The sequence below is a fragment of the Cuculus canorus genome, chromosome 1 (assembly GCF_017976375.1).
Source record: "Cuculus canorus isolate bCucCan1 chromosome 1, bCucCan1.pri, whole genome shotgun sequence".
Taxonomy (NCBI): domain Eukaryota; kingdom Metazoa; phylum Chordata; class Aves; order Cuculiformes; family Cuculidae; genus Cuculus; species Cuculus canorus.
Window position 1 is genome coordinate 109,748,453 of NC_071401.1, and position 19,936 is coordinate 109,768,388.

General features: G+C 42.4%; 1 protein-coding gene and 1 pseudogene across 3 annotated transcripts in view; one reads left to right on the top strand and one right to left on the bottom strand.

Annotated features, from left to right (window-relative positions):
• The window catches only part of HTR1F (5-hydroxytryptamine receptor 1F), a 126,884-nt gene that overhangs the window by 79,740 nt on the left and 27,208 nt on the right, over positions 1-19,936 (top strand). The window lies entirely within an intron of this gene.
• LOC104056027 (DNA-directed RNA polymerase I subunit RPA43-like) lies at positions 15,435-19,051 on the bottom strand (annotated as a pseudogene).

Sequence of the window (19,936 nt, forward strand, 5' to 3'; positions counted from 1 at the left end):
AAATTTGGTCTTGTTAAACCTCATGCCATTGGTCTCAGCCCAGTGGTCCAGCCTGCTCAGATTCCTTTGCAGAGCCTCCCTACCCTCCAGCAGATCCACACTTCCATCCAGCTTAGTGTCATCTGGAAACTTGCTGAGGGTGCACTCAATACCTCCATCCAGGTCATTGATAAAGACATTGAACAGGGATGGACCCAGTACCAAGCCCTGAGGAACCCCACTTGTGACTGGCCTCCAGATGGAGTTAACTCTGTTTACCACCACTCTCTGGGCCCGGCCATCCAACCAGTTTTCAACCCAGGAGAGTGTGCACCTGTCCAGACCAGAGGCAGACAGTTTCTGAAGCAGAATGCTGTGAGAAACTGTGTCAAAGGCTTTACTGAAGTCCAAGAAGACTACATCCACAGCCTTTCCCCCACCCAGTAGTTGAGTCACTTTGTCACAGAAGGCGAACAGGTTAGTTTGGCAAGACCTGCCTTTCATGAACCCGTGTTGACTGGGCCTGATCACCCAGTTCTCTTGCATGTGCTTCATGATAGCACTCAAAATCACCTGTTCCATGACTTTCCCCAGCACTGAGGTCAGACTGACAGGCCTGTAGGTCCCCGGATCCTCCCTGCAACCCTTCTTGTAGATGGGCACAACATTAGCCAGTCTCCAGTCTAGTGGAACTTCCCCAGTCAGCCAGGACCTCTGGAAGATGATGGAAAGGGGTTTGGAAAGGACATCTGCCAGCTCCTTCAACACTCTTGGGTGGATCCCATCCGGCCCCATAGACTTGTGGGTGTCCAGCTGGGCAAGCAAGTCTCTAACCACCTCCTCTTGGATCATGGGAGCCTCATTCTGCTCCTCTAACTCCTGGGTTTGTACACAGGGGGAACAACTTTCTTTGCTATTAAAGACTGAGGCAAAGAAGGCATTAAGTACCTCAGCCTTGTCCTTATCCCCTGTCACTGTTATTCCTTCTGCATCCAATAGGGACTGAATATTCTCCCTAGTTCTCCTTTTCTTGTTAATGTATTTGTAGAAAGATTTTTTATTATCTTTCACAGACTTAGCCAGTTTGATTTCTAGTTGGGCCTTAGCCCTCCTGATTTTTTCCCTGCACGATCTCACTTCCTCCCTGTAGTCCATCCAAGACACCTGTCTCTTCCTCCAAAGCTCATAGACATTCTTCTTCTTTTTTATATCTCTCAAGATGTCCCTACTCAACCAAGATCTTTTTTCCCTCCAATGGCTCCTTTTCTGGAACACAGGGATGGCTTGCTCTTGAGCTGCTAGGATTTAATTTTTGAAGACCACCCAGCTTTCATGGGCTCCCTTGCCCTTAAGGACTGTCTCCCATGGGACTTTGCCAACCAGCCTTCTGAACAGTCCAAAGTCTGCCCTCTGGAAGTTTAATATGACTGTTCTGCTAATCCCCCTCTTCATCTCGCCTAGAACTGAAAACCCTATCACCTCATGATCGCTTTGTCCCAGGTGTCCTCCAACCATCACATCCCCCACAAGACCTTCTCTATTCACAAACAGCAGGTCCAGGAGGGCACCCTCCCTTATCGGCTCACTCACCAGTTCTGTGAGGAAATTGTCTTCCATGTTCTCCAGGAACCTCTTAGACTGCTTCCTTTCTGCTGTATTGTACTTCCAGCAGATATCCAGAAGATTGAAGTCTCCTACAAGGACAAGAGGTAGAGATCTAGAGACTATCCTTAGCTGTTTATAGAAGAGCTCATCAGCTACTTCTTCTTGGGTGGTCTGTAACAGACTGCCATCACAATGTCTGCCTTCTTGTGGGCTCCTCTGACTTTAACCCATAGGCACTCAGTCCCTTCCTCACCGTAATCCAGCTCAAGGGTATCAAAGCACTCTCTAACATAGAGGGCTACACCACCTCCTCTCCTACCGTTCCCGTCCCACCTGAAGAGTTTATACCCCCCCATAGCTGCACTCCAGTTATACGAGTCATCCCACCACATTTCGGTGATGGCAACGGAATCGTAGTCTCCTTGCCCTACAACAGCTTCCAGCTTCTCCTTCTTATTGCCCATGCTGCGTGCATTGGTGTAAATGCACTTCAGCTGGGCTGGCAAACCTCCAGCCCTCATAAAAGGAACAGAGTTCATTCCCAATTGACTGGTCCTTGGAATAACTAACTCCACAGTGCCAGTTTCATCCTTACTGTCGCAGGTATAATCGCCCTCACTTGCTCTGAGGTGATGTACTGGCGGTCCTCTCCAGCACAACATCTCACAGTTACTGGAGTCCCACTTCCAGGCTCACTCCCAACTAGCCTGGTCTCATCCCCCTCCCCCTTCACATCTCATTTAAAGCTCTATTTAAGAGCCTAACTAGATTTTTAGTAAGGACTTTAGTCCCCCTATGAGACAAGCGTGTCCCATTCCTAGTAAGAAAGCCTGGGGGTGGGTGGGTCACCCCATGATCAAAGAACCCAAAGCCTTTCTCCTCACACCAGGCTCGGAGCCAGGCATTAGTCAGCTGTTTCTCTTTGACCTGCTGCTTCTCATTCCTTAGCACTGGAATGGAACTAAACACTACTTGTGCCCCAGAGCCCTCCATCATTCTCCCTAGCATTCTAAAGTCTGTCTTGATGGCTTTCAGCTTTCTGCGCTGTAAGTCATCATTGCCTATTTGAAATACTACTAGAGGGCAGTAGTCTGTCTCTTTCACCAAAGAAGGTAGTTTTCTAGTAGCATCCTTTACTGATGCCCCCAGTAAGCAGCAGACCTCCCTGTGGAGCTGGTCCGGTCTGCAGATGGGTACCTCCATTTCTTTTAGAAGGGAATCCCCTAAGACAATCACTCTCCTCTTCTTATTTACTGAGGATGTTTTTATGGTCTTCAGAGGATGTGGCTGCCTAGGGAATGTTTCTAGGCTGTGGGAGCCATCTTCTTCATCCTTAGGCATGGTTTCGACCTTCAGTGCTTCATATTTATTCCTCAAGGGGATCTGGGGATTTGTTGTCTGGGTGGGGGGAGCAGGTTTCCTGCACGGGGCAGGAACTTGCTGCTATTCCCATCTCTTGTTCCCCCAACCTTACTCTTTGCAGATGGGAGTTGCTCAGCCGCACTGACTCCAGCAGCCTGCTGAGTTTGTGAGAGGCCGCTGCTCCAGTGATCTATCTCCCTCTCACATTCCCTGATGGTCCTTAACCTATTCACCTCCTCCCTCAGCTCTGCCACCATGTGAAGGAGTCCCCCCATGCAAGCACAGCTCCCACAAGTGTAGCAGTACCAGAGGTGTGAGCTGGTGTGGGAGGGGGGCACTGCCTACAGCCCAGGGTCTGGGGAACTGCATGGACCCACTGAGGCTCTGTCTGGGTGGCAACATCTATCCTGCTCGCTGTGGCACCCGGAGCAGTTTTAATCTTCTGCCTCATAGCCACGACGGTCAACAGTCCTTTATGGCCGGCCTCCAGCCCCCTCTCTGCCTGCTCAAACTGCCGCTCAAACTGCCTCGTTACACTAACGTGCCACGCTCCTCTTCGCTGTGCTCCTGGTCACCATGCTCCCGGATGAAGTACAAGTAGTCACTCATGGTCCCACCATGAATTTCAGGAAGATCATTTAAAACATTTTATCTATGGATTAACAGATTAACAAATAGATTACTTTCAAGCAACCTCCAGTTTTGTTAACTTCTGATATTTAGAATCTCTGGTTTGCTACTAGTAAAAGTCTCCCACTCTATATTCCCTTAACTGGGAGGCAGTCCTCATAGGGATTTTTGACCAGGGCAGAAGTATTATTTTAAGTGAGTAGGTAACCCTGAAAAGAGACAGAGGTTTTCCCAGTGGAACCAGAAAGGGAAGAAACTGGTAAGTTATTTTGTGAAAGTAGTTGTCTCATTTGTATCAAACATGAAATTTAATGCTCCAGGTAGCACCGAAAACAGTAATTAACCTTCATCTTCATGTAATATGAGTGATATTTTTCACCACAGCATTCATGGTTTTGGAAATGTTGTAGCATAGGGTACTGAACTTATTTACAACCAGACAATCACAAGTGAGAGAAAGAGAGAGAGAAATACCAAAAGATAGCCACATTCCCCAGAAAAATCAGTAAGTTTTATAACACTGGGGGGGGGGAATTTCTCACATATATGGCCATGTCTAGCTGACAACAGAGCTGAAAGTCAAATGATGTTGCACCTCCTGTCAACTCAGAGCGATAACTTTTATTGCAAACTAAAGAGATCTACCTAAAAGCAACCATAAAAAAAAAAAACAACCAAAAACAACAATGCACCCACACACTACCAAATAATCCCTTAACATCTGGAGAATTAGAAACAGTTTTGACTATGATGCTTCTTCACATGTGCATTGGGGCTTCTCTTTATTTTGGTCGTATTTCTGTGCTCCCTTGTCAGCAGTGAGGTTTAAATGAAAAGTTAGGAAAGATTGAGACCAAATTCCTACATATCTCACATCCACTTCCCTTGCCACACAGAGCAAGGGGAGAAGGGGGTGGAGTGGCAGAAGAACATGCACAAGTGAGAAGATCTGTTAAGACCACATTTTGACAGAAACCACTATAAATAAGCACTTGGGGAAATCATAGCATCCAGTATGTAAGAAGCGAGTGCAGTAGCTGCAGTTGGCTCTCTGCCCTGGTTCCAGCAGCCCAGCATCAACAGGAGCGGGGAATGCAACCTGCTTGGCTCAAAGACTGAGCCAGCACCAGCTTTCTGCAGTGGAGTTCGGTGCATTTGCAGGATCTGCTGGGAATCTGTCTGAGTACTTTGAGATCTTGGTAAGCTTAACAGTAATTGTTTTTAAACAGTAGCTACTTTTTAAAATGTTAGGTGGACAATAACATATAGAAGTCTCTCTCTTGCAGTACTTGAAGGATCTTCTGAAGATTAAACCATTTTGGATAATACATCTAAATATTTTAGGGTCTGAATGACAGGAAGGTCCTGGGCCTCACTTCAATTATTTATTCTCCTGCCTCCAACACATCCTATCTACATGCCAATGCTATATGTCCATGCTCTATGTATAAAATGTGTTCAGTTAGAATTAACTGCAGTCATATCATGAAATTATGTATAGTGTAGCTGCACAATTTTTTCCCCCACAGTGAAGAAAATAAGCTTATATACAAAGAAGCCATGCAAATCCCTTCTTTTGCCTTCACAACTTTGAATATTCTAGACTGTAAACACATATACATTTAGATAATGCTTATATCGTAACACTTGAAACAGTGATAGATCGATAACAACTCTAAGACCATATTTCTAGGAAAGATTCCCAACCTTTGCAAAGCTTTTTAGGATTTACAGGCATGAGTTCAAATGCAAAATGTAGCTAATAATGTTCTCCTAGAGCTTTTCTCTAAGATAATTTAGTCCTTTGAGTCCCTGTGGGACAGCATCCAAATCTTTCATAGGATGCTCAAGCTTCTCAAAAATCTCCAGACTGCTGGAAAAAGCAGTAGTTGGCAATGTTCACAGCTTTATGCAACTTCAGTCCTCTTCTTCACTGCGAGCTTTCAGGCTAAATCATTAAAAAGCTGGCAAAATTCCTACGATGGTCTTTACTTAACATCCCCCAGAGGACTGAAGAGTTGCTTCCCAGCTAATTTCTTTCCTGCCTCCCCTCTCATTGCAAACTACTTCTTTCCATCCTCTGAGGTTCCATTGTTCAAACACAAAGGGAATGAAGGACTCCTGTGGGTGCCTCACCAATCTGTCCCTGACAGAAACCACTATCACTGCCACTAATGCCATGTGCATCCATGGGCATGGTAATTCTTGCCCACCCAGCCTATGAACATTCACACAATTCAGCAAGGTTAAAAACATACACCATTCCCAGTCCATAAAATGCATATGCTCTACCTCGTTCTTTGGCTGATTTATGCCACTCTAACACCCAGCTGCAAGCTGGTTGCTGTCATTTGATCAAATGTTTCACACATTTCATTGCAGGAAGCTGTCTTTTGAGCTGACTCCAAAACAGCACGTTAGCACGTAGCAGCAACTCCTTTTGTTGTTTCTACCCATCTTTAAGTGTTTGTGTTGTGGTAGGTTGCACTGGACATTTTAACCACTTGGAAAACTGCATAGATCCACGGAAAGGGATCCACAGAAAAAGTTGTTTGATTCTTAAAAGGAAGAAATTCACTAGGAAAATTAATTTTCTTTTAGGACTCACTAATCCTGCTAAAGCCAGTGGGCAGCAAAGAGAAGGAAGTTTAAATAAAACATGGTATAGGTCAGCCAAACAGTCCCTATAGCCTAGCTGTCCAGACTACTTCACTCCAAGCATAATTTGGTGAAGCCAACCCACCTTGTTTGCAAGACCTAGATCAGAAAGTTTCCTGGAGATGCAATCTTTGGGAGAAGGGGAGCTGACGTTAGACCTCAAGGCTGAAGAACACGTGTAGTTTCCAGGACAGAGCACGTAGACCTGTTGGGCTGTGATGAGCATTAGATGAGTAAATGGTTTCAATTCCCCAGAAGCAATGAGAAGTGGTGCTTCTTTCTACTCCAAATTACTTGCTAGAAATATATTTATTGTTCCATCTCAGCTCAGAAAAGTTTTTATTCATCAGACAGATCATCAATAAGTGAGGCTCTGAAGCCCAGCTCTGAGAAGAATTGGGTTTTATCCACCTCTTGACTCTAAATTATGATTCTCTGATCTTGAGCTACAGCAAAATACAAAGCAGCTAGTGGTCTGGTTGTGAGGAGAGGTTAAAAAAAAATCAAACCCCATCACTCATCAGGTGTTCTGGAGCTGGACCAATCTTTGTTTGATGCCTTCAGTTTTGTCTCGAACATCTTAATTCAGAATGGTGATGGACTTGCTGTAACCAGGCTGTTAACAGAGACTTTCAAAGCTGTCAGCAAGACATCACAGTGATACTCCATCTGCTTCTCAGCTGAGGTTCTTAAGACACACCACTCCCTCCAAGGGGAGTATCAGGCTTTGTAAATTGAGAGCTAGACACTTCCATTTCAGGGACTGTGCCCTGCACTCTGCACAGTCTGTGATATTCCTGGCAGAGAATTTTTTTACTGGAGGTGTAGGTGGCCAGAGAACAAAATATTTAATGAGCTAGGAATAAGAAAATTTGCAACACTTTGTAAGAGTAGTTGAAGATATTTTCAATACCAGTGACTTAGAGGCAGAGATATTTCTCAAATAGATTTAGCACACAGAGATTGTGCAGTTTTCTACTGCTCTTTATCCTCAATTACCAAAGATTTTAAAAGGACTTTAAAAGGCAAAATACTTTCTCTTCTTTAAGAGAAGACAGTTGTGTGCATTAGAGGACTTAACAGATGATCTTGCCATTTCCTGTAGGTAAGCATAATACCAGGCTGCTCTTGATCTGAAGCTAAACATAAACGTTTCCAGGAAGCAGTAAATCTAGAGGCTCACAGGAGAGAGGAAAAACATTGCATTGAGAGGAAAAGGTTTAGGCACATAATGGGGGAAATCCCTCTAAACAGATGCAAGTTTTACTCTTTGTGAGAGTATGGGAAGGAAAGGATTCCTATGAAGCTGCATCTCATAGCACACACAGGCTGTCGACTGCAGAAAGAAGGAAGATGCTTGCAGCACTTCTCATTTTCAGCAAAATCCATGTTCTTTGTAAGAGGTCCTAAGAAGACTTACACAAATAGGGTAGCCTCATGCTGGGATGATGCACTTTCCAGGAAGGTTGCCTACTTCCTTTCTCAGCACTGCAGGTTTGCACATACAAAGTCACTGGAAGCCCTACCTTCAAAGTACCAGCAAGTATAGCTAGTACTGCCAACCAAAGGGAAAGCCCAACCAGCAAAACGGGCAAGAAGAAAAGACTATTTCCCCACTTCAAGTCATTAAGCGTGTCAGCATACTTACTAAAAACACTGCTTTGCTCTCTTCATTTCTTTTTGAAGGATGATTTTATATTTGGCGTTCCTGCTGGTGTAAATACCTCTGCTGGAAAACACACTCAATAGCCAAAACAGGGAGTACCACTGAGAGTAGAGAGGGATTTGACAAGCAAACTACTCCAAGAAATAAAGTTTGGTATAAGTCTAATGCTGAATAAGTACATTATGCTCATAGCAGACACTACGTGTTTTTTCAGTACTCTGTTTCTTGCAGTTAATGTAAACCTCAGTGTAGCTTTAGGCTTCTGGAAATCAATAGTGCCAAATTAAGTTTGTCCTGCAATGAACTAGATGTTATTTGGTGAGAACTCCAAATCACAAAGTGCTGAGCAGTGGCATTTCTCCAGAGGGCATGACCACAACTCTTAAGCGCAGATCTGCACCTTGAATCCCCTTGAATCTCACATTGTGGCTAATGGAGTTGGTTTGAGACCCCCATATTCACAGGGCTTCCAGTACAGCACCTGCTGCCCAACTGGGCAATGCTCACTCCTGCTCAGTCTATTCCAGCGCACAGGAATCATCAACTTCTCTCCTTGCTCACATGGGACTTGAGCAGACTTCCCTTGCACCCTTGCCACACAACAAAGATTAACAACAAGCAGAGAAGAGCAGGACTGAATCAAAACCCTGCCAGGCCGGACACTTGGGAGACTCTGAGTTTGAGAAAAGATTCACCTGCTGGCTCCAGAGAGGCCCTCAAGCAAAGTGCCATATCACTGCATCCTGAGGGTGGTTTAGGTGCTGCCTTGCTTTAGAGCTCATTCTTCCCCATCACAGTAGCAGTGGATATTTTCACAATTTATAGTGGCTAACAGACTCCATGGAAAGGAAAACACTAAAGCTCTGACCTAGACCTTTACATAAATTTATCCTTCCCATTAATTAATGTACAAGCTTGGAGCTGCCCTACCTTCAGTTTTTAAGACATCATGAGCCAGAGGGGTCCTTTTAGACTGGAAGGCCAGAATAAGAGTAGCAAACTAACACTCCTGTGACTAAAGCTTTGTAGTATTAATTTCTACTGACATGTCTTTCTCAAATCCAAATTTAACTATGAGAAAAGGAAAGCAGTAAGTCTCTTCATTTTTAAGTCAGTCTAAGTTCTTAAAGGATATAGGGCTGTTTAAAGATGCTGATCTAGTCCAGAAAGCTCTGGGAGAAAATCAGCTGCATCTTCATTTGCAGCAGGGTCTAGTCATAGAATCACAGAATCATTTGGTTGGAAAAGACCTTTGATATCATTGAGTCCAACTGCACCTATCCACTATGAAACCATATCCCTGAGCAACTCATCTACCCATCTTTTAAATACTTCCAGGGTTGGTGACTCAACCACTTCCCTGGGCACCTTCTGCCAGTGCTTGACAAACCTTTTTGTGAAGAAATTTTTCCTAATATCTAGCTTAAACGTCCCCTGGTGCAACTTGAGGCCATTTCATCTCACCCTATCAGTTGTTACTTGGGAGAAGAGACCAGCATCCACCTTGCTACAACCTCCTTTCAGGTAGCTGTGGACAGTGATAAGGTCTCTCTTCAGCCTCCTCTTCTCCAGGCTAAACAAGCCCAGCTCTCTCAGCTGCTCCTCATAAGACTTGTGCTCTAGACCCTTCATCAGCTTTGTTGCCTTTCTCTGGACACACTCCAGGACCTCAATGTCCTTCTTGTAGTGAGGGGCCCAAAACTGAACACAGGATTCAGGGTGTGGCCTCACCAGTGCTGAGTACAGGTGCACAATCACATCCCTGGTCCTGCTGGTCATGCCCTTTCTGATACAAGCCAAGATGCTCTCTGCCTTCTTGGCCACCTAGGAACTCTGCAGGCTTATGTTCAGTCAGTGGTCAACCAACATCCCTGGAGCCTTCTTTGCCAGGCAGCTTTCCAGACACACTTCCCCAAGTCTATAGCGTTCCATGGGATTGTCCTAGTATTCTGTAAAGGGATTTGATCCCATAAAATATATTTACTTTTCATATCATTTTGATCTCAGAATAAAAGAAACAAGTTTTTATAAGCATAATACTTGACTGCCAAAATTTTGTACTTAGCATGAGCTACCAAAGGTAGCCATGAACTGACTCTTTCATCTGCAAAATATTTTCAAAGCCTTCATTTTCTTAAATGTTGTTTCAATAGGCTGTTCGGTACAGATCATTCTTCCTTCCCATGGTGGCTCAACTTTCACTGCTCTAATGAATAGCTTCTGCCCAAAGGAGTTTGCTTTCAGCTGGGCTCTGCAGAACAAGGTACTAACCAGAAAAGTAGACCGCAAGCTTATGTTGTTCTATATGCTCAGTGCTCTCCATCCATTAGCTCTTGTGATGCCAGAGCACACAACTGGGATGAATAACTATTAGTCACAAAAAGAACTGAGAAATATCTTTCTTGCTAACTGACCTTTCATAATATGCTTACAAGCTGCCTTTATGAAGGTTTGAACATCTCAGACTATTTACAGCTGAAAACTATTTTTTACTGAGCACTTAATTCTTATGGAGTACATTGTCTTCAGAACCAAATCAATTTTTGTAACTTTATAGTCTGGTAGTGTAAATCAAGATTATTTGCAAGTTCTGGTCTATCGAAACTATCTTAAAAGTTGCAATTTAATATGTTTCTGAAAAACGTATGCTGTTCTCAGTTTAAAACCAAAACAAACTTCAGCTGCACTTGCTTTGAAAACTGTATGTAACAGCTGATGCCCAACTCGATCACATACCCCTTCTAGTAAATGCAGATCTTACAGAATCAGATCTTCCATAGCAAAAGACAAAGACATATTTCCCCTTACATTACTCTGAAATATTTAAATTTATATTTAAAGCTATTTGTGACAGCCATCAATGGCTTCCTGGAACTGGTGCACATTGTATCAAGCAGAGAATAGCATTTCTATGGCAACTGTCTCATCAAATTTGAAAAAAAATGGATGAACAAGAAGCGTTCATCTCCTATATTTTTCATTTCCTTAGTAATATCTTGTCTTTCCATTCATCCAATTCTTTACAGCCAAGATAGGAAGCCAACACTGTTAAGCTCCATAGAAGTTGTTGGCCACTTGGTCATTGGTCATTAAAGCTCTGAACTGATGCTGCCAAGAGATTTGCATTATTATTCCTGCTTCTGCTACTGACCGACAGTAAAGCAAAGCTAGCCACACCTTTAAGTATTCCCATTTGTCTAGGACATCAGGCTGACAAGGATGTACAGTTTATCTCTGCCAGAAGCCTATCAAACAATCTCAACCACCACCACCCTGAACTGGTTGCTACCACCAGCTGCAACAAGGGAAGAAGCCCATGGCTCATCTCAGCACAGCTGCTGCCATTGTCCCTGCTCTTACAGAAGCATCCCAGCAGTCCTCTGACTTTCCAGTCTAGCTCAGTTCCTCCCCCCTACAACTCCCCTTCACCCTCAAGGCAGCATTAGTCACACTTTTTCCCACGCTTCAGAGGAGATATGAGCCAGCTTTGCATTGCCATAAGCAGCTTGCCCATTTCTGAATCATGACTTTACTCCAAGGGGCTACAGAAAGTTATCGTTCATGTTCCCTCTGCTTTTCTAAATACTGCTCTTTAGCACACCTTGTATAACATTGAAGAAATTGCTGTATGAGTACTGGAGTCTGACAACCATGAAGGACTGAGGCATTTATGTTTGGGAAACAAATATTCAACAGTAGCATTGACAGAGACTGGCCTTTGTGCTGCAGGCTTCCATGTTCACTCCTATGCTTGCTGAGACTCCGATGATCTGAATGCAGAGCCAACCTGCTCAAATTTTAGAGTTTCTAAGGAAGAAACATAATGGTTATATTTAGCAAGCAAAGCAGTCTCTGCAGTCAGGAAACACCTGGAAATCTCTGTCCCCCTTTTTTCCTTCCCCAAAATGGTCACTTTAATATCCCCTGAAAGAGAAAAACATTTAAAGCATTATACAAAAGCATTTCATTCCCCTTTGAAAAGGGCTATAAACAGCTACATCTCCTCATTCTGCACCTCAAATTTGATGTCATGAAAAAGACAGGCAGATAGCATGATTCAACCATTTTGATTTTCAAGTTCTTTTTTTAAAAACATTCAAACTTTTACCATTTCTAAGACTGAAACTTGTCAGTCACAACCCCCACATTTCTTTATGCTTTGTTCAAAATAAAAAATAGGTAATTTTGTCTGATAAGGAACTTTTGCAAAGCTTTCAAAGAATAAGCAATTTTTGCTTTATTTCACTTTTGTTTTGTTCAAGTGTTGAATAGTGCCAGTGTGCTCAGACTTAGAAATACTGCACCGATCTGCTGTAAATGCATTGGGGCACAGCTTGCTTTCCCACACTTGCTTCCCTGCCCCAACCATCCTGCAATATCAGCAAGAGGAATCCAAGAAAAAAAAAAAAAGAACTTAGGAGAAACTGATAGTGTGTTTCCAGGGTAAAATCTCTTCCTAGTCATAAGAAGGCTGATCTTTCTTTTGAGACACAGAATTAGCACTTCTATATTGCAAGCAGGCCTACGTATATTTTGTCCTACTGCTACAGTAGCTCTGTGCAATCAGGATGTGAATTCTCAATCTTCAACAAATGTGATATAGAAACAGAAATGTTTCGATTTACTGTGTACTCTATGAATTCTATTATCGGTTTTACTATATTTGTACTTGGCTGGCTTGGTTTGTTACTGAAAATGTCATTTAAAAATAGTTATTTTAAACATTTCCATTAGTTACTTAATGGATTGCCTAAACCAGAAGCCTAGCAAATTAAAAAAAATTCATCAAGCTGGTAAAACATGCTTGCTTAGCAAATTTCTGTCCTGATTTGTCCTTAAGGATCACTTTATATATATGCACACAAAGTGTTTCTAGTAATCTTCCTTCCTCCATGATTTAGCATTAACTGTATGGAAGCTTATAATCATTATATCAATAAAATTGTTCATATTTAACTACTTTCCCTAAAAAATTAATGCAATAAGTCATAATTACTGCTCTAAATACAGCTATATATTTATTACAAGACTGTATTAATACAAAAGATGCATAAACCAAATATTTATTGTTGTGCTGCTACTGTGTCATGCTACAGCATTATGTTAATCAGTAGTTTTCTTGTACAAGTTCATTATTGCAGAACTGCCATGGTTATTGCAGGAAACCTTGCTCATCTATCATGCACTGTAGTATCCCAGATGGGATTCCAGAGGACTAGACTCTCCTCCAAGAAAAATAAAGTCTGGAGAGAACCTCCATCATCCTGTAACTCTAATTCAGCAGAGAACTCATAGAAAATAAATAAGACAAGGTTTCCCCCCACCTCAGCATGGTTTGAGATCACCCACTTAGTTGTTGACTCCTGAGGACAGCCAGTTTGTAAAGGAACTGAGCTATTTGAGGAGGACTCAAGCAGGGGACAGCGCTCAGGTACAGCAGAGTGGGCAGAGATACTGTAAAATATGAAACTTCCAATGTTTCTGCATGCACAAGTCTTTAAAATCCCTGCTGGTCATCTTTTCTAAACACAAAATAACTGCAAAGTAACTCCCAAAGTTCCCCTTCCCATACAGAGTGCTGTCATTGCAATGCAGGAGCTTGAAGATGTATGGAGCAGCAATTTGGGGACTCTTTAGTCAGAAGCATTCATTTTACTGCTTAAAAATGAAGCAGTCTTTTGATTATCAGCATTATCAAAATTGCTGCAATGCAGGAAATATTTGCGTGTCTACTAAAACAAAGCATCCTGCTAGCCTAGTAGTTGTAACTTTTAAACCCCTATCTCTAGTCTGAGGAATGAGCAGAAAACTGCAGTAAGTTGTCAGACAGTGCATTGAGATTGTACAACTGAATGCATAAAACAGTACTACTCTGATGAGGGGGTGAAAATTCCCCAAGTCTTTCTGAAGCAGATGTTTTTTCAAGAATCCCCTATTACGCTAGTAAAATGGGTAATATACTCTTTAATCTGAAAAGAAACCTTAAACCAGTCAATTGGACATTTCCTGCAAAGAACGTTATAAAATATTTCTGCCTGAACTGAGCAATAAAATTATATGAAACATTGCTTGATTTAATACATTTTACACAGATTTAAGAAAGTTAGTCTGACTGATCTGAAACTACCAGGAAGCCAGTCTAGCAGCACACACTACCAAAAGTAACAGCTATGACTGTTTAATTAATAAAAATTCTAAGAACAAACTCTATGTCAAATAAATACAGATTAAGCAGTAAAATCTCTTGAAGCCTCTTGGAAGTTGCCAGCATATCAGACCAGCTAGCTAGTTAGGAGTGAGAAAGATGAGGTTTATTAGCACCCCACAGGAAGCCTGTATCACAGTAGCACCAGTGTGATAAGCGGGAGGTCAATGTGGTGAGAACAGCTCTGAATGTGCCTTGTTGGACTTTTCCTTGATGTGGAATACTGTCCTGGGGAAAATGTGGGCAGAGGGGATACTGGCAGCTGCCAACAGTGCAGAAGGAAAGCGTGGCTCCTCACTGCATCCCACCTGGCCCAGGGTGGACTGGAAAATGCAACTTAGGAACACCAAGCCATGGTGTCTGAAGGGAGATTCATCATCTCCCTCTGTCTCGGCCAGGTTTTGCTTTGGCAAGAGCACATGGCATGCAATAAACTTTCAGAAGTCCCATCAGCAATGCGCTATGTAACAAAAGGTGATTTTTGTGCAGGCTTCTCGGACTTGACGGGGGGACTCCATCTTTGGCTCCAGGTGTCCTTTTCAGGCTATGTTGTTGACTCCCTACTCCCTGGAAGAACTCCGGCTACCATCTTGTGCCCCCACAGTGCTAATAGAAAGGACACCCATTTGTTTTAACCTTTTTTTTAGAGTATATACACACACATAGATGTATGCATGTATATAAATATTCTTCAATTTTATATACATACAGTGTTTGCATGTAGGCATGTACTTCAAAATTACAAGAAGCAAAAGCTTCACCATTAAGTTTCTTGCCTTCAAACGCCAATGTCTCCCTGGTGATCTCCAATACTCACACATCTGCTGCAGTCTTTCATCCAAGAAGAAATTTAGTTAAATGATCATAGAATCACAGAATCATAGAGTCATAGAATCATAGAATAGTTAGGGTTGGAAGGGACCTTAAAGATCATCTAGTTCCAACGCCCCTGCCATGGGCAGGGACACCTCCCACTAGATCAGGTTGCCCAAGCCCCATCCAAGCTTGCCTTGAATACCTCCAGGGATGGGGCATCCACAACCTCCCTGGGCAATCTGTGCCAGTGTCTCACCACGCTCACGCTGAAAAAATTCTTCCTAATGTCCAGTCTAAATCTGTCCTTCTCCAGTTTATAGGCATTCCACCTGGTCCTATCCCCACAAGCCTTTATGAATAGCCCCTCTCCAGGTTTCCTGTAGCCCCCTTCAGGTACTGGAAGGTCTCTATATGATCTCCTCTGAGCCTTCTCTACTCCTTTTTTTTTAAACTGGATTTTATTGGAAGCTTATAAAAACATCTGAATCGTATTCAGGAAAGGCACTTCAGGCTTTACTCCCTTTTCTTTTTTGCTTTGGGCTCTTATGACATCTGAAATAATTCACTTTCTTCAACTTCATCGCAATGCTTTCTTTTCTTTTTCTTTGACTTTTTATGGTCACTTTGGTAACCACTGGAATCACTAGTAGGCAATACATGTTCCTGTTCTTCTTGCTAATGTTTTCTCTTTTTCTCCTTCTTCTTGTTTTTATCATTACACACTCCATTCATAGCATCAACTTTCTGCTCTTCTCCATTTCCCCTCCAGTGTTACCTGTCTCACTTAGAGGCTGCTCTATGACATTACCTCCCCCAGGAAACTGGGGGAGTTTCAAAAAATTGAAACTATTTTCCTGGTGATCAAGCTTTGGAATTTCATCTCCATTTGTACTATCAGTGATGGTCTCAGATTTTTTTGGTCTCATGATGCTCTTAGCGCGTCCACCTTGAATGAAGAACACCCCAGCTGCATCAGAATCCAAATGCAATATTTCAAATTTCAGTTCATCCCCTATTTTTAACCCCAGCTCTTGCCACTATACAATCGACATTTGTTCAGGTTTGGGGATAGAAGCTTTGAAGCATCCACGGATCAGGCAGCCAATATCACTAGGGGCCACTTTATTAATTTCACCCACCAGTTTTTTCCCTTTCTTGGGGCTGAAGATGATGAAGTCCACCCCGATGTTCAGGTGGATGAGCCCTTGGTCATCGTAAATGTCCCCGAGCTCGCCCACCACTTTGATGTTCCACTGAAGGCTGGAAGCAGAAGGGGGGAGGAGGAGAGCGGAGGGGGGGAGGAGAAGTGCGATAGGGCGAGAAGAAGAGCTAAGGGGCAGGGGGGGGAAGAAGTTCGAAGGGGAGGAGAAGGAGAGTGAAGGGTGGGAGAAGAAGAGCGAAAGGGGGGAGAAGAAGAGCGAAAGGGGGGAAGAAGATCGATAGGGGGAGGAGAAGAGCGAAGGAGGGGAGAAGAAGAGCGAAGGAGGAGAAGAAGTTCGAAAGAGAGGGAGAAGAAGAGCGATAGAGGGGGTGAAGAAGAGTGATGTGGGAGAAGAAGAGCAACAGGCGGAGAAGAAGAGCGAAAGGGGAGAGAAGAAGTGTGGAGGAGGGAGAAGAAGGATACTTTTAAATGCTTTATATCAACTCTTACTTATTTTTCATCCTTCTCTCTGGCCAGTCTTATCTTGCAGTGGAGCTGCCGCCTTCATGAGCTGCTGGGTTTCTTAACCCTCAAGTCTGAGAACTGTCAGTTTTCAACCCCTCTTATTGGCTACTCAGTAACAGATCCTTTACTTTTCAGGCTAAATCTAATTTTCTCAGTCTTTCATTATCATGTTTTAAAAACTAGAGTGGAAAAAACTGCCACCAAACCCTTTACTACTAAAATGCAAAATGTAGATGAATAAATATTTCTAACCCTTCTCCTCCACATCTCGAAATTCAGCCATATGAGTGCATCCCAGGTTTACTCACACATTACACATGCACTCCAGACATTCATGTCAGTGTTTAGTGGCTCAATTTTCCATGTAATTTTCACAGATAAACTGTTTGTACAAGTCCATGTGGCAGGGAAGGGGAAAGTACTGTTTCTATTCCCAAATCCAAGTTTTAGTGCTATGCCATGGAATGGTGAGTGGTTGGGGTCTTGCCCGACTCATTTTCCTGGTGTCGCCTCAGCTAGGGCTAGTTTTGCAGCTCCTTGCTCTACTTAGAGACCCAACAAAGACTTGTTTTTTTTCCTTTTTTTCCCCCTTTTTTCTTCCTAAAACTTCTTACATTCATCTGTTTCTAGTAGTTCCACTTCGTGAATTTGTATGCCCAATAGCATCTTCTCTTTTCCTTGCAATTTCTTTTCTTGAAGGGAGACCAATTGCATAATTTCAGCTTGCATTCACTTGTTTTAGATAAAGAGAAACAACAAACCAAGACACAATTGCCTTCTGTAAGATGCTCTAACAACTGCCATATTACGTAACAACAGTGCAGAGAGACTTTCAGAAGTGGCAACACAGACCAGCTCTGGCTGTACAGTCAATTTTTAGCAGACTAAATATTTCAATAACCTGTTACAAAAAACACTGACAAATAAGAAAGAGGAAGAGTTAATCCAATGGAAAGTTTTATGAAGAAAACAACTATGTTAGTGTCGTGAAAAAGAAAATGGAGAGAATAAATTTGGAACAGTTTATCCTAAGTTGGTACATTGGAAATGAAGCCTGTCGAGAGAACGAAATATTTTTTTTTTTTTACAATGGCACTTTCCACGGATTAGTACTGCTTGAACCAGCAGAATTTAAAAGCAAGTACTTTATGACATTAACTGATGAGATTTTTCATTTAGGACACTTTCTAATTAAACTACCAATCTTTAAAGCTTCACCTTCTAAGACTCATTGTTCCTTCCACAAGATGAGAAGGCAGTCACAATTCATTGTCTTTAAAGAGACATACTGGTTTAAAAAAAAAAAAATTGTTTAGCAGCTTGCAATTTCATAACCTTGAAATTAGAAATGCTTTTATAGTTTAATATAGGGAAACAGGCAGCCTTTGCTGTGTTAGACACAGGCCCTTAACACATCCCAATGTCCGTGGCACATTTTAGAAATGTATAAATTCTTTGAGATTTTAATTGTATTGTAGTAAACTCACTAAAAGTTCTTTATGTTCATATACTGGCCTATTAGCCCACATCTGAGATTGCCATATTCACATTTACAGTAAACTGATTATTACAAATAGGATAAAGTCCAAGTGGCACCATATACTATTTTCCAGTTAGAAGACAGAAGGAAAATGAGAATTTTAATGTCAAAAGAATTACAGAAAAGCACCTACCTTATGAGGTCCGACACCAAAACAAGATAATCCTGACCCTATGGCTCAGAAGCCAATAGATAGAGGGGAGAGACATACGGATGGTTATAGAACATGTTCTAACCTGTCACAGTGAGACAAGGCTCAACTTGATCACCTCACTCAATGTGAGTGGATGTGTTCAAATAGAGACATTTTGTTACCCACAGTCAGAAAAATGTGGGTGTGTGCCAGCCCAAAATGTTTTGTCTGTGAAGCAGTTTTTAGGTAATAACAACATCTTTGTGCTTGAGCACTCATCCCATTCACCAGACCTGGCTCCCTATTCCCAAAAAGTCAGTGCCGAAACAAAACCATTCTTTGTCAGCAGAAGATGTGAAAGCAAAAATATCAGAGATCCTCAGACAGCCTTTCAGAAGATGATTTGTGGGGTTGCTTTGAACATTGGCAGCATCAAATGCAGCAGTATGTCAACTTAGCAGGGAACTTAGAAGGTGATTTTATATCATTTTCTTAATTTCTTAAATAAAAAGAGTTATTGACAGAGTGTCAAGTACTTTGCGTTATACCGTGTGAGAGGAAGGAGTTACACAGACAGGCTGAAATGAGGTGAACCCCCGGTTCCCTGTTCCCTTTCCACAGAGTTCCCTTTCTCAAGTATGTACAGATAGCTGATGAACCACTATGGGACAAGTTACAAGAAGTAATCTCTGCATTAACATTGCTACAAATGTCCTGAAGAATACTTTTTGCATGCCCTTGCTCTGCTGGTTATCTTCATTGATGAACCACTGGAGGCCTGACATCGCCATAGTTTTTAAGCACTTCTACAACAACGTCCTTGGACCACCGTGTAACACCACTAATAGACAAGATAAATGTTCTGTTTGGGAATCTAGCTGCCAGCTTTCTGTTATTGGTATTTTGGGCAGGATTGATTTCTCTAGCTCTATAGGTCCACAGGTTTTATATCTGAATTAGTCTTCCTAGGCTCCCTTAATAATCAGTGGAAGGAAATAAGCACATTCAGGCATAATTCATCTGACTCAGCCGAAACATCTACTTCAGGATCAGAATAACTGTGCCCTAGAGATGCCTGCTTCTGCATGTAGGGTAACAATTCAGGATTAGATGGCTGCATTTAGTCAAATAAATGCCACCATTTGCATTTTAAAGCATTACTATCCCCCCCACCCTCTCAATGTCGAGTGTGACACATGGGTACTGAAATCTTATAGTCATAATGGGAACCTGCACACAGTAGCATGCTACAGAATTGACCCTCTAAAGAGCTGTTTTTGTTTTGAGAGAACAGATTCAACATTTCCCAACAGAAAGAAATCATCAGTTTTCTTTAATTAATGTGGCTGAACATGTGTACTAAAACGTCAATTTTTCACCCTTGTATTCAATAATTTGACAGAATACTTCATGCTTTTAGGCACCCATTACCATCCAAAGCACACTCTGTATAGCACTTGTAGCTAATTGATTTGTCTTAATTTACTTCCAGCTTGCTCTGTAATGCTCTAGCACAGTACATTTCTAACTCTGAACACAGCAGAAAGCCCTTCTTCAAGAAAAGCTTCTCCGGGATTTCCCATGAGGCTTTCAAGCTGCATTTCACAGATGAAGAGGCAACAGGAGGATGTACACCACCTCCAGCCATTCTAGAGGTGCACAAGGCAGCTGTCATT